Genomic DNA, 15,663 nt, shown 5'->3' on the forward strand with positions numbered 1-15,663 from the left:
GAGTCAGTGGATTTGATGTTATGTTTACCGCCAAACCTGGATTTACTCAAAATGCTGATCTCTTCGGGATATGCACTTTGCCGCATTATCAAAGTTTTGGCTGTAAAGTGTCAATAGCATTGAGAGAATCTTTGGAAACAAATGAGGAGGGAGTGAAATGATGAACTTGGTGAAAGATTTTCTTTTGGAAAGTGAAAACTTTTCACTCTTCACTGAAATATCAAATTTTTGGAGAGATCTTTGTGGAAATCGTCAGAAACAGTCCTGGATTTGCTCAAAATGCTTCTCTCACCTGGTTATGAAACTAGGCAAAAGATCTGACTTTTGGCAACAGAGTCTGACTTGCATTCTGCCACTCTTTGGAAATCTATGTTGTTCTACCCACAATTCTTCGCGCAGTCAGAGAATGAGTGAAATATCAGATAATGAGCTGGAACAGCTCATTTGGTTTGAAGAAATAATTGGAATCATATGTGAAATTACTAGAATGTTTATCTCACTGAGATATGCACTTTGCCGTTAAGTTAGAATTTGTGGAGGTGAAGGATACAATGGTGAAGAGGAAAACATTGCAATCAATTTTGGTGTCACTCAACATGTTTTCCTCATCCAGATATGGACTTTGCTGTGCTGTGAGCTTTTCAGCCTACATGAGTCAGTGGATTTGATGTTATGTTTACCGCCAAACCTGGATTTACTCAAAATGCTGATCTCTTCGGGATATGCATTTTGCCGCATTTTCAGAGTGTTGGCTGTAAAGTGTCAATAGCATTGAGAGAGTCTTTGGAAAGAAGTGAGGAGGGACTTAAATGATGAACTTGGTGAAAGATTTTCTTTTGGAAACTGAGAACTTTTCACTCATTACTGAAATATCAAGTTTTTGGAGGTATCTTGGAGAAATCGTCAGATACAGTCCTGGATGTGATCAACATGCTTTACTCATCTACTTATGAAACTTGGCGAAAGATCTGGCATTTGGCAGCAGAGACTCACTGGCATTCAGCAACTCTGTGGAAATCCATGTTGTTCTACCCACAATTCTTCGCGCAGTCAGAGAATGAGTTCAATATCAGATCGTGAGCGGGAACAGCTCATTTGGGTTGAGGAAATAATTGGAATCATATGTGAAATTACTAAAATGCTTATCTCACTGAGATATGCACTTTGCCGCTATGTTAGAATTTGAGGAGTTTAAGGATGCAATGGCAACGAGGAAAACATTGGAATCAATTTTGGTGTCACTCAACATGCTTACCTCATCCAGACATGCACTTTGCTGCGCTGTCAGCGTTTCAGCCTTCATGAGTCAGTGGATTTGATGTTATATTTACCGCCAAACCTGGATTTACTCAAAATGCTGATCTCTGCGAGACATGCACGTTGCCGCATTATCAGAGTTTTGGCTGTAAACTGTCAATAGCATTGAGAGAATCTTTGGAAACAAATGAGGAGGGTGTAAAATGATGAACTTCGTGAAAGATTTTCTTTTCGAAAGTGAAAACTTTTCACTCATTACTGAAACGCCAAATTTTTGGTGATATCTTAGTGAAAATCGTCAGAAACAGTTCTGGATTTGCGCAAAATGCTTTTCTCATCAGGTTATGAAACTTGGCGTAAGATCTGACTTTTGGAAACAGAGACTGACTGGCATTCCACAACTCTTTGGAAATCTATGTTCTTCTACCCACAATTCTTCGCGCAGTCAGAGAATGAGTGCAATATCAGATTGTGAGCATGAATAGCTCATTTGGTTTGAGGAAATAATTGGAATCATATGTGAAATTACTAAAATTCTTATCTCCCTGAGAAATGCCCTTTGCCGCTATGTTAGAATTTGAGGAGGTTAAGGTTACAATGGCAACGTGGAAAACATTTGAATCAATTTTGGTGTCACTCAACATGCTTACCTCATCCAGATATGCACTTTGCTGCGCTGTCAGCTTTTCAGCCTACATGAGTCACTGGATTTGATGTTATATTTACCGCCAAGCCTGGATTTACTCAAAATACTGATCTCTTCGAGATATGCAGTTTGCCGCATTATCAGAGTTTTGGCTGTAAAGTGTCAATAGCATTGAGAGAATCTTTGGAAACAAATGAGGAGGGAGTAAAATGTTGAACTTGGTTAAAGATTTTCTTTTGGAAACTGAAAACTTTTCACTCTTTACTGAAACATCAAATTTTTGGAGATATGTTTTTGGAAGTCGTCAGGAACAGTTCTGGATTTGCTCAAAATGCTTCCCTCATCAGGTTATGAAACTTGGCGAAAGATCTGACTTTTGGCAACAGAGACTTACTGGCATTCGCAACTCTTTGGAAATCTATGAAGTTCTACCCACAATTCTTCGCGCAGTCAGAGAATGAGTGCAATATAAGATTGTGAGCGGGAACAGCTCATTTGGGTTGAGGAAATAATTGGAATCATATGTGAAATTACTAAAATGCTTATCTCACTGAGATATGCACTTTGCCGCTATGTCAGAATATGTGGTCTATAAGGTTCCAACGGTAAAGAGGAAAACATTGGAATCAATTTTGGTGTCACTCAACATGCTTACCTCGTCCAGATATGCACTTTGCTGCGCTGCCAGCTTTTCAGCCGTTATTTGTCAGTGGATTTGATGTTATATTTACCGCCAAACCTGGATTTACTCAAAATGTTGATGTCTTCGCGATATGCAGGTTGCCTCATTATCAGAGTTTTGGCTGTAAAGTGTCACTAGCCTTGAGAGAATCTTTGGAAACAAATGAGGAGCGCGTAAAATGATGAACTTGGTGAAAGATTTTCTTTTGGAAAGTGTAAACTTTTCACTCTTTACTGAAATATCAAATTTTTGGAGATATCTTGGAGGAAATCGTCAGAAACAGTCCTGGATTTGATCAAAATGCTTTACTCATCTATTTATGAAACTTGGCGAAAGATATGGCTTTTGGTAGCAGAGACACACTGGCATTCTGCAACTCTTTTGAAAACTATGTTGTTCTACCCGCAATTCTTCGCGCAGTCAGAGAATGAGTGTAATATCAGATTGTGAGAGGGAACAGCTCATTTGGGTTGAGGGAATAATTGGAATCATATGTGAAATTACTAAAATGCTTATCTCACTGAGATATGCCCTTTGCCGCTATGTTAGAATTTGAGGAGTTCAAGGATACAATGGCAACGAGGAAAACATTGGAATCAATTTTGGTGTCGCACAACATGCTTTCCTCATCCAGATATGCACTTTGCTGCGCTTTCATTTTTCAGCCTACATGAGTCAGTGGATTTGATGTTATATTTACCGCCAAACCTGGTTTTACTCAAAATACTGATCTCTTCGAGATATGCAGTTTGCCGCATTACCAGAGCTTTGGCTGTAAAGTGTCAATAGCATTGAGAGAATCTTTGGAAACAAATGAGGAGGGAGTGAAATGATGAACTTGGTGAAAGATTTTCTTTTGGACAGTGAAAATTTTTCACTCTTTACTGAAATATCAAATTTTTGGAGATGTCTTTGTGGAAATCGTCAGAAACAGTCCTGGATTTGCTCAAAATGCTTTTCTCACCTGGTTATGAAACTTGGCAAAAGATCTGACTTTTGGCAACAGAGACTGAGTTGCATTCAGCCACTCTTTGGAAATCTATGTTCTTCTATCCACAATTCTTCGCGCAGTCAGAGAATGAGTGCAATATCAGATTGTGAGCTGGAACAGCTCATTTGGGTTGAGGACATAATTGGAATCATATGTGAAATTACTAAAATGCTTATCTGACTGAGATATGCACTTTGCCGCTATTCTAGAATTTGAGTAGTTTAAGGATGCAATGGCAACGAGGAAAACATTGGAATCAATTTTGGTGTCGCACAACATGCTTTCCTCATCCAGATATGCACTTTGCTGCGCTTTCATTTTTCAGCCTACATGAGTCAGTGGATTTGATGTTATATTTACCGCCAAACCTGGATTTACTCAAAATACTGATCTCTTCGAGATGTGCAGTTTGCCGCATGATCAGAGTTTTGGCTTTAAAGTGTCAATAGACTTGAGAGAATCTTTGGAAACAAAAAGGAGGGAGTGAAATGATGAACTTGGTGAAAGATTTTCTTTTGGAAACTGAAAACTTTTCACTCTTTACTGAAACATCAAATTTTTGGAGATATCTTTGTGGAAATCGTCAGAAACAGTCCTGGATTTGCTCAAAATGCTTTTCTCACCTGGTTATGAAACTTGGCAAAAGATCTGACTTTTGGCAACAGAGACTGAGTTGCATTCAGCCACTCTTTGGAAATCTATGTTGTTCTACCCACAATTCTTCGCGCAGTCAGAGAATGAGTGAAATATCAGATAATGAGCTGGAACAGCTCATTTGGTTTGAAGAAATAATTGGAATCATATGTGAAATTACTAGAATGTTTATCTCACTGAGATATGCACTTTGCCGTTAAGTTAGAATTTGTGGAGGTGAAGGATACAATGGTGAAGAGGAAAACATTGCAATCAATTTTGGTGTCACTCAACATGTTTTCCTCATCCTGATATGCACTTTGCTGTGCTGTCAGCTTTTCAGCCTACATGAGTCAGTGGATTTGATGTTATGTTTACCGCCAAACCTGGATTTACTCAAAATGCTGATCTCTTCGGGATATGCACTTTGCCGCATTATCAAAGTTTTGGCTGTAAAGTGTCAATAGCATTGAGAGAATCTTTGGAAACAAATGAGGAGGGAGTGAAATGATGAACTTGGTGAAAGATTTTCTTTTGGAAAGTGAAAACTTTTCACTCTTCACTGAAATATCAAATTTTTGGAGAGATCTTTGTGGAAATCGTCAGAAACAGTCCTGGATTTGCTCAAAATGCTTCTCTCACCTGGTTATGAAACTAGGCAAAAGATCTGACTTTGGGCAACAGAGTCTGACTTGCATTCTGCCACTCTTTGGAAATCTATGTTGTTCTACCCACAATTCTTCGCGCAGTCAGAGAATGAGTGAAATATCAGATAATGAGCTGGAACAGCTCATTTGGTTTGAAGAAATAATTGGAATCATATGTGAAATTACTAGAATGTTTATCTCACTGAGATATGCACTTTGCCGTTAAGTTAGAATTTGTGGAGGTGAAGGATACAATGGTGAAGAGGAAAACATTGCAATCAATTTTGGTGTCACTCAACATGTTTTCCTCATCCAGATATGGACTTTGCTGTGCTGTGAGCTTTTCAGCCTACATGAGTCAGTGGATTTGATGTTATGTTTACCGCCAAACCTGGATTTACTCAAAATGCTGATCTCTTCGGGATATGCATTTTGCCGCATTTTCAGAGTGTTGGCTGTAAAGTGTCAATAGCATTGAGAGAGTCTTTGGAAAGAAGTGAGGAGGGACTTAAATGATGAACTTGGTGAAAGATTTTCTTTTGGAAACTGAGAACTTTTCACTCATTACTGAAATATCAAGTTTTTGGAGGTATCTTGGAGAAATCGTCAGATACAGTCCTGGATGTGATCAACATGCTTTACTCATCTACTTATGAAACTTGGCGAAAGATCTGGCATTTGGCAGCAGAGACTCACTGGCATTCAGCAACTCTGTGGAAATCCATGTTGTTCTACCCACAATTCTTCGCGCAGTCAGAGAATGAGTTCAATATCAGATCGTGAGCGGGAACAGCTCATTTGGGTTGAGGAAATAATTGGAATCATATGTGAAATTACTAAAATGCTTATCTCACTGAGATATGCACTTTGCCGCTATGTTAGAATTTGAGGAGTTTAAGGATGCAATGGCAACGAGGAAAACATTGGAATCAATTTTGGTGTCACTCAACATGCTTACCTCATCCAGACATGCACTTTGCTGCGCTGTCAGCGTTTCAGCCTTCATGAGTCAGTGGATTTGATGTTATATTTACCGCCAAACCTGGATTTACTCAAAATGCTGATCTCTGCGAGACATGCACGTTGCCGCATTATCAGAGTTTTGGCTGTAAACTGTCAATAGCATTGAGAGAATCTTTGGAAACAAATGAGGAGGGTGTAAAATGATGAACTTCGTGAAAGATTTTCTTTTCGAAAGTGAAAACTTTTCACTCATTACTGAAACGCCAAATTTTTGGTGATATCTTAGTGAAAATCGTCAGAAACAGTTCTGGATTTGCGCAAAATGCTTTTCTCATCAGGTTATGAAACTTGGCGTAAGATCTGACTTTTGGAAACAGAGACTGACTGGCATTCCACAACTCTTTGGAAATCTATGTTCTTCTACCCACAATTCTTCGCGCAGTCAGAGAATGAGTGCAATATCAGATTGTGAGCATGAATAGCTCATTTGGTTTGAGGAAATAATTGGAATCATATGTGAAATTACTAAAATTCTTATCTCCCTGAGAAATGCCCTTTGCCGCTATGTTAGAATTTGAGGAGGTTAAGGTTACAATGGCAACGTGGAAAACATTTGAATCAATTTTGGTGTCACTCAACATGCTTACCTCATCCAGATATGCACTTTGCTGCGCTGTCAGCTTTTCAGCCTACATGAGTCACTGGATTTGATGTTATATTTACCGCCAAGCCTGGATTTACTCAAAATACTGATCTCTTCGAGATATGCAGTTTGCCGCATTATCAGAGTTTTGGCTGTAAAGTGTCAATAGCATTGAGAGAATCTTTGGAAACAAATGAGGAGGGAGTAAAATGTTGAACTTGGTTAAAGATTTTCTTTTGGAAACTGAAAACTTTTCACTCTTTACTGAAACATCAAATTTTTGGAGATATGTTTTTGGAAGTCGTCAGGAACAGTTCTGGATTTGCTCAAAATGCTTCCCTCATCAGGTTATGAAACTTGGCGAAAGATCTGACTTTTGGCAACAGAGACTTACTGGCATTCGCAACTCTTTGGAAATCTATGAAGTTCTACCCACAATTCTTCGCGCAGTCAGAGAATGAGTGCAATATAAGATTGTGAGCGGGAACAGCTCATTTGGGTTGAGGAAATAATTGGAATCATATGTGAAATTACTAAAATGCTTATCTCACTGAGATATGCACTTTGCCGCTATGTCAGAATATGTGGTCTATAAGGTTCCAACGGTAAAGAGGAAAACATTGGAATCAATTTTGGTGTCACTCAACATGCTTACCTCGTCCAGATATGCACTTTGCTGCGCTGCCAGCTTTTCAGCCGTTATTTGTCAGTGGATTTGATGTTATATTTACCGCCAAACCTGGATTTACTCAAAATGTTGATGTCTTCGCGATATGCAGGTTGCCTCATTATCAGAGTTTTGGCTGTAAAGTGTCACTAGCCTTGAGAGAATCTTTGGAAACAAATGAGGAGCGCGTAAAATGATGAACTTGGTGAAAGATTTTCTTTTGGAAAGTGTAAACTTTTCACTCTGTACTGAAATATCAAATTTTTGGAGATATCTTGGAGGAAATCGTCAGAAACAGTCCTGGATTTGATCAAAATGCTCTACTCATCTATTTATGAAACTTGGCGAAAGATATGGCTTTTGGCAGCAGAGACACACTGGCATTCTGCAACTCTTTTGAAAACTATGTTGTTCTACCCGCAATTCTTCGCGCAGTCAGAGAATGAGTGTAATATCAGATTGTGAGAGGGAACAGCTCATTTGGGTTGAGGGAATCATTGGAATCATATGTGAAATTACTAAAATGCTTATCTCACTGAGATATGCACTTTGCCGCTATGTTAGAATTTGAGGAGTTCAAGGATACAATGGCAACGAGGAAACATTGGAATCAATTTTGGTGTCGCACAACATGCTTTCCTCATCCAGATATGCACTTTGCTGCGCTTTCATTTTTCAGCCTACATGAGTCAGTGGATTTGATGTTATATTTACCGCCAAACCTGGATTTACTCAAAATACTGATCTCTTCGAGATATGCAGTTTGCCGCATTACCAGAGCTTTGGCTGTAAAGTGTCAATAGCATTGAGAGAATCTTTGGAAACAAATGAGGAGGGATTGAAATGATGAACTTGGTGAAAGATTTTCTTTTGGACAGTGAAAACTTCTCACTATTTACTGAAACATCAAAGTTTTGGAGATATCTTTGTGGAAATCGTCAGAAACAGTCCTGGATTTGCTCAAAATGCTTTTCTCACCTGGTTATGAAACTTGGCAAAAGATCTGACTTTTGGCAACAGAGACTGAGTTGCATTCAGCCACTCTTTGGACATCTATGTTGTTCTACCCACAATTCTTCGCGCAGTCAGAGAATGAGTGCAATATCAGATTGTGAGCTGGAACAGCTCATTTGGTTTGAGGAAATAATTGGAATCATATGTGAAATTACTAAAATGCTTATCTCACTGAGATATGCACTTTGCCGTTAAGTTAGAATTTGTGGAGGTTAAGGATACAATGGTGAAGAGGAAAACGTTGCAATCAATTTTGGTGTCACTCAACATGTTTTCATCATCCAGATATGCACTTTGCTGTGCTGTCAGCTTTTCAGCCTACATGAGTCAGTGGATTTGATGTTATGTTTACCGCCAAACCTGGATTTACTCAAAATGCTGATCTCTTCGGGATATGCACTTTGCCGCATTATCAAAGTTTTGGCTGTAAAGTGTCAATAGCATTGAGAGAATCTTTGGAAACAAATGAGGAGGGAGTGAAATGATGAACTTGGTGAAAGATTTTCTTTTGGAAAGTGAAAACTTTTCACTCTTCACTGAAATATCAAATTTTTGGAGAGATCTTTGTGGAAATCGTCAGAAACAGTCCTGGATTTGCTCAAAATGCTTCTCTCACCTGGTTATGAAACTAGGCAAAAGATCTGACTTTGGGCAACAGAGTCTGACTTGCATTCTGCCACTCTTTGGAAATCTATGTTGTTCTACCCACAATTCTTCGCGCAGTCAGAGAATGAGTGAAATATCAGATAATGAGCTGGAACAGCTCATTTGGTTTGAAGAAATAATTGGAATCATATGTGAAATTACTAGAATGTTTATCTCACTGAGATATGCACTTTGCCGTTAAGTTAGAATTTGTGGAGGTGAAGGATACAATGGTGAAGAGGAAAACATTGCAATCAATTTTGGTGTCACTCAACATGTTTTCCTCATCCAGATATGGACTTTGCTGTGCTGTGAGCTTTTCAGCCTACATGAGTCAGTGGATTTGATGTTATGTTTACCGCCAAACCTGGATTTACTCAAAATGCTGATCTCTTCGGGATATGCATTTTGCCGCATTTTCAGAGTGTTGGCTGTAAAGTGTCAATAGCATTGAGAGAGTCTTTGGAAAGAAGTGAGGAGGGACTTAAATGATGAACTTGGTGAAAGATTTTCTTTTGGAAACTGAGAACTTTTCACTCATTACTGAAATATCAAGTTTTTGGAGGTATCTTGGAGAAATCGTCAGATACAGTCCTGGATGTGATCAACATGCTTTACTCATCTACTTATGAAACTTGGCGAAAGATCTGGCATTTGGCAGCAGAGACTCACTGGCATTCAGCAACTCTGTGGAAATCCATGTTGTTCTACCCACAATTCTTCGCGCAGTCAGAGAATGAGTTCAATATCAGATCGTGAGCGGGAACAGCTCATTTGGGTTGAGGAAATAATTGGAATCATATGTGAAATTACTAAAATGCTTATCTCACTGAGATATGCACTTTGCCGCTATGTTAGAATTTGAGGAGTTTAAGGATGCAATGGCAACGAGGAAAACATTGGAATCAATTTTGGTGTCACTCAACATGCTTACCTCATCCAGACATGCACTTTGCTGCGCTGTCAGCGTTTCAGCCTTCATGAGTCAGTGGATTTGATGTTATATTTACCGCCAAACCTGGATTTACTCAAAATGCTGATCTCTGCGAGACATGCACGTTGCCGCATTATCAGAGTTTTGGCTGTAAACTGTCAATAGCATTGAGAGAATCTTTGGAAACAAATGAGGAGGGTGTAAAATGATGAACTTCGTGAAAGATTTTCTTTTCGAAAGTGAAAACTTTTCACTCATTACTGAAACGCCAAATTTTTGGTGATATCTTAGTGAAAATCGTCAGAAACAGTTCTGGATTTGCGCAAAATGCTTTTCTCATCAGGTTATGAAATTTGGCGTAAGATCTGACTTTTGGAAACAGAGACTGACTGGCATTCCACAACTCTTTGGAAATCTATGTTCTTCTACCCACAATTCTTCGCGCAGTCAGAGAATGAGTGCAATATCAGATTGTGAGCATGAATAGCTCATTTGGTTTGAGGAAATAATTGGAATCATATGTGAAATTACTAAAATTCTTATCTCCCTGAGAAATGCCCTTTGCCGCTATGTTAGAATTTGAGGAGGTTAAGGTTACAATGGCAACGTGGAAAACATTTGAATCAATTTTGGTGTCACTCAACATGCTTACCTCATCCAGATATGCACTTTGCTGCGCTGTCAGCTTTTCAGCCTACATGAGTCACTGGATTTGATGTTACATTTACCGCCAAGCCTGGATTTACTCAAAATACTGATCTCTTCGAGATATGCAGTTTGCCGCATTATCAGAGTTTTGGCTGTAAAGTGTCAATAGCATTGAGAGAATCTTTGGAAACAAATGAGGAGGGAGTAAAATGTTGAACTTGGTTAAAGATTTTCTTTTGGAAACTGAAAACTTTTCACTCTTTACTGAAACATCAAATTTTTGGAGATATGTTTTTGGAAGTCGTCAGGAACAGTTCTGGATTTGCTCAAAATGCTTCCCTCATCAGGTTATGAAACTTGGCGAAAGATCTGACTTTTGGCAACAGAGACTTACTGGCATTCGCAACTCTTTGGAAATCTATGAAGTTCTACCCACAATTCTTCGCGCAGTCAGAGAATGAGTGCAATATAAGATTGTGAGCGGGAACAGCTCATTTGGGTTGAGGAAATAATTGGAATCATATGTGAAATTACTAAAATGCTTATCTCACTGAGATATGCACTTTGCCGCTATGTCAGAATATGTGGTCTATAAGGTTCCAACGGTAAAGAGGAAAACATTGGAATCAATTTTGGTGTCACTCAACATGCTTACCTCGTCCAGATATGCACTTTGCTGCGCTGCCAGCTTTTCAGCCGTTATTTGTCAGTGGATTTGATGTTATATTTACCGCCAAACCTGGATTTACTCAAAATGTTGATGTCTTCGCGATATGCAGGTTGCCTCATTATCAGAGTTTTGGCTGTAAAGTGTCACTAGCCTTGAGAGAATCTTTGGAAACAAATGAGGAGCGCGTAAAATGATGAACTTGGTGAAAGATTTTCTTTTGGAAAGTGTAAACTTTTCACTCTTTACTGAAATATCAAATTTTTGGAGATATCTTGGAGGAAATCGTCAGAAACAGTCCTGGATTTGATCAAAATGCTTTACTCATCTATTTATGAAACTTGGCGAAAGATATGGCTTTTGGCAGCAGAGACACACTGGCATTCTGCAACTCTTTTGAAAACTATGTTGTTCTACCCGCAATTCTTCGCGCAGTCAGAGAATGAGTGTAATATCAGATTGTGAGAGGGAACAGCTCATTTGGGTTGAGGGAATAATTGGAATCATATGTGAAATTACTAAAATGCTTATCTCACTGAGATATGCACTTTGCCGCTATGTTAGAATTTGAGGAGTTCAAGGATACAATGGCAACGAGGAAACATTGGAATCAATTTTGGTGTCGCACAACATGCTTTCCTCATCCAGATATGCACTTTGCTGCGCTTTCATTTTTCAGCCTACATGAGTCAGTGGATTTGATGTTATATTTACCGCCAAACCTGGATTTACTCAAAATACTGATCTCTTCGAGATATGCAGTTTGCCGCATTACCAGAGCTTTGGCTGTAAAGTGTCAATAGCATTGAGAGAATCTTTGGAAACAAATGAGGAGGGATTGAAATGATGAACTTGGTGAAAGATTTTCTTTTGGAAAGTGAAAACTTCTCACTATTTACTGAAATATCAAATTTTTGGAGATATCTTTGTGGAAATCGTCAGAAACAGTCCTGGATTTGCTCAAAATGCTTTTCTCACCTGGTTATGAAACTTGGCAAAAGATCTGACATTTGGCAACAGAGACTGAGTTGCATTCAGCCACTCTTTGGAAATCTATGTTCTTCTATCCACAATTCTTCGCGCAGTCAGAGAATGAGTGCAATATCAGATTGTGAGAGGGAACAGCTAATTTGGGTTGAGGACATAATTGGAATCATATGTGAAATTACTAAAATGCTTATCTCACTGAGATATGCACTTTGCCGCTATTTTGGAATTTGAGTGGTTTAAGGATACAATGGCAACGAGGAATACATTGGAATCAATTTTGGTGTCACTCAACATGCTTACCTCATCCAGATATGCACTTTGCTGCGCTGTCATTTTTCAGCCTACATGAGTCAGTCGATTTCATGTTATATTTACCGCCAAACCTGGATTTACTGAAAATACTGATCTCTTCGAGATGTGCAGTTTGCCGCATGATCAGAGTTTTGGCTTTAAAGTGTCAATAGACTTGAGAGAATCTTTGGAAACAAAAAGGAGGGAGTGAAATGATGAACTTGGTGAAAGATTTTCTTTTGGAAACTGAAAACTTTTCACTCTTTACTGAAACATCAAATTTTTGGAGATATCTTTGTGGAAATCGTCAGAAACAGTCCTGGATTTGCTCAAAATGCTTTTCTCACCTGGTTATGAAACTTGGCAAAAGATCTGACTTTTGGCAACAGAGACTGAGTTGCATTCAGCCACTCTTTGGAAATCTATGTTGTTCTACCCACAATTCTTCGCGCAGTCAGAGAATGAGTGCAATATCAGATTGTGAGCTGGAACAGCTCATTTGGTTTGAGGAAATAATTGGAATCATATGTGAAATTACTAAAATGCTTATCTCACTGAGATATGCACTTTGCCGTTAAGTTAGAATTTGTGGAGGTTAAGGATACAATGGTGAAGAGGAAAACGTTGCAATCAATTTTGGTGTCACTCAACATGTTTTCATCATCCAGATATGCACTTTGCTGTGCTGTCAGCTTTTCAGCCTACATGAGTCAGTGGATTTGATGTTATGTTTACCGCCAAACCTGGATTTACTCAAAATGCTGATCTCTTCGGGATATGCACTTTGCCGCATTATCAAAGTTTTGGCTGTAAAGTGTCAATAGCATTGAGAGAATCTTTGGAAACAAATGAGGAGGGAGTGAAATGATGAACTTGGTGAAAGATTTTCTTTTGGAAAGTGAAAACTTTTCACTCTTCACTGAAATATCAAATTTTTGGAGAGATCTTTGTGGAAATCGTCAGAAACAGTCCTGGATTTGCTCAAAATGCTTCTCTCACCTGGTTATGAAACTAGGCAAAAGATCTGACTTTGGGCAACAGAGTCTGACTTGCATTCTGCCACTCTTTGGAAATCTATGTTGTTCTACCCACAATTCTTCGCGCAGTCAGAGAATGAGTGAAATATCAGATAATGAGCTGGAACAGCTCATTTGGTTTGAAGAAATAATTGGAATCATATGTGAAATTACTAGAATGTTTATCTCACTGAGATATGCACTTTGCCGTTAAGTTAGAATTTGTGGAGGTGAAGGATACAATGGTGAAGAGGAAAACATTGCAATCAATTTTGGTGTCACTCAACATGTTTTCCTCATCCAGATATGGACTTTGCTGTGCTGTGAGCTTTTCAGCCTACATGAGTCAGTGGATTTGATGTTATGTTTACCGCCAAACCTGGATTTACTCAAAATGCTGATCTCTTCGGGATATGCATTTTGCCGCATTTTCAGAGTGTTGGCTGTAAAGTGTCAATAGCATTGAGAGAGTCTTTGGAAAGAAGTGAGGAGGGACTTAAATGATGAACTTGGTGAAAGATTTTCTTTTGGAAACTGAGAACTTTTCACTCATTACTGAAATATCAAGTTTTTGGAGGTATCTTGGAGAAATCGTCAGATACAGTCCTGGATGTGATCAACATGCTTTACTCATCTACTTATGAAACTTGGCGAAAGATCTGGCATTTGGCAGCAGAGACTCACTGGCATTCAGCAACTCTGTGGAAATCCATGTTGTTCTACCCACAATTCTTCGCGCAGTCAGAGAATGAGTTCAATATCAGATCGTGAGCGGGAACAGCTCATTTGGGTTGAGGAAATAATTGGAATCATATGTGAAATTACTAAAATGCTTATCTCACTGAGATATGCACTTTGCCGCTATGTTAGAATTTGAGGAGTTTAAGGATGCAATGGCAACGAGGAAAACATTGGAATCAATTTTGGTGTCACTCAACATGCTTACCTCATCCAGACATGCACTTTGCTGCGCTGTCAGCGTTTCAGCCTTCATGAGTCAGTGGATTTGATGTTATATTTACCGCCAAACCTGGATTTACTCAAAATGCTGATCTCTGCGAGACATGCACGTTGCCGCATTGTCAGAGTTTTGGCTGTAAACTGTCAATAGCATTGAGAGAATCTTTGGAAACAAATGAGGAGGGTGTAAAATGATGAACTTCGTGAAAGATTTTCTTTTGGAAAGTGAAAACTTTTCACTCATTACTGAAACGCCAAATTTTTGGTGATATCTTAGTGAAAATCGTCAGAAACAGTTCTGGATTTGCGCAAAATGCTTTTCTCATCAGGTTATGAAATTTGGCGTAAGATCTGACTTTTGGAAACAGAGACTAACTGGCATTCCACAACTCTTTGGAAATCTATGTTCTTCTACCCACAATTCTTCGCGCAGTCAGAGAATGAGTGCAATATCAGATTGTGAGCATGAATAGCTCATTTGGTTTGAGGAAATAATTGGAATCATATGTGAAATTACTAAAATTCTTATCTCCCTGAGAAATGCCCTTTGCCGCTATGTTAGAATTTGAGGAGGTTAAGGTTACAATGGCAACGTGGAAAACATTTGAATCAATTTTGGTGTCACTCAACATGCTTACCTCATCCAGATATGCACTTTGCTGCGCTGTCAGCTTTTCAGCCTACATGAGTCACTGGATTTGATGTTATATTTACCGCCAAGCCTGGATTTACTCAAAATACTGATCTCTTCGAGATATGCACTTTGCCGCATTATCAGAGTTTTGGCTGTAAAGTGTCAATAGCATTGAGAGAATCTTTGGAAACAAATGAGGAGGGAGTAAAATGTTGAACTTGGTTAAAGATTTTCTTTTGGAAACTGAAAACTTTTCACTCTTTACTGAAACATCAAATTTTTGGAGATATGTTTTTGGAAGTCGTCAGGAACAGTTCTGGATTTGCTCAAAATGCTTCCCTCATCAGGTTATGAAACTTGGCGAAAGATCTGACTTTTGGCAACAGAGACTTACTGGCATTCGCAACTCTTTGGAAATCTATGAAGTTCTACCCACAATTCTTCGCGCAGTCAGAGAATGAGTGCAATATAAGATTGTGAGCGGGAACAGCTCATTTGGGTTGAGGAAATAATTGGAATCATATGTGAAATTACTAAAATGCTTATCTCACTGAGATATGCACTTTGCCGCTATGTCAGAATATGTGGTCTATAAGGTTCCAACGGTAAAGAGGAAAACATTGGAATCAATTTTGGTGTCACTCAACATGCTTACCTCGTCCAGATATGCACTTTGCTGCGCTGCCAGCTTTTCAGCCGTTATTTGTCAGTGGATTTGATGTTATATTTACCGCC

Source organism: Carcharhinus amblyrhynchos, unplaced genomic scaffold (assembly GCF_965287045.1).
Source record: "Carcharhinus amblyrhynchos unplaced genomic scaffold, sCarAmb.v2.hapA scaffold_63, whole genome shotgun sequence".
Lineage (NCBI taxonomy): Eukaryota > Metazoa > Chordata > Chondrichthyes > Carcharhiniformes > Carcharhinidae > Carcharhinus > Carcharhinus amblyrhynchos.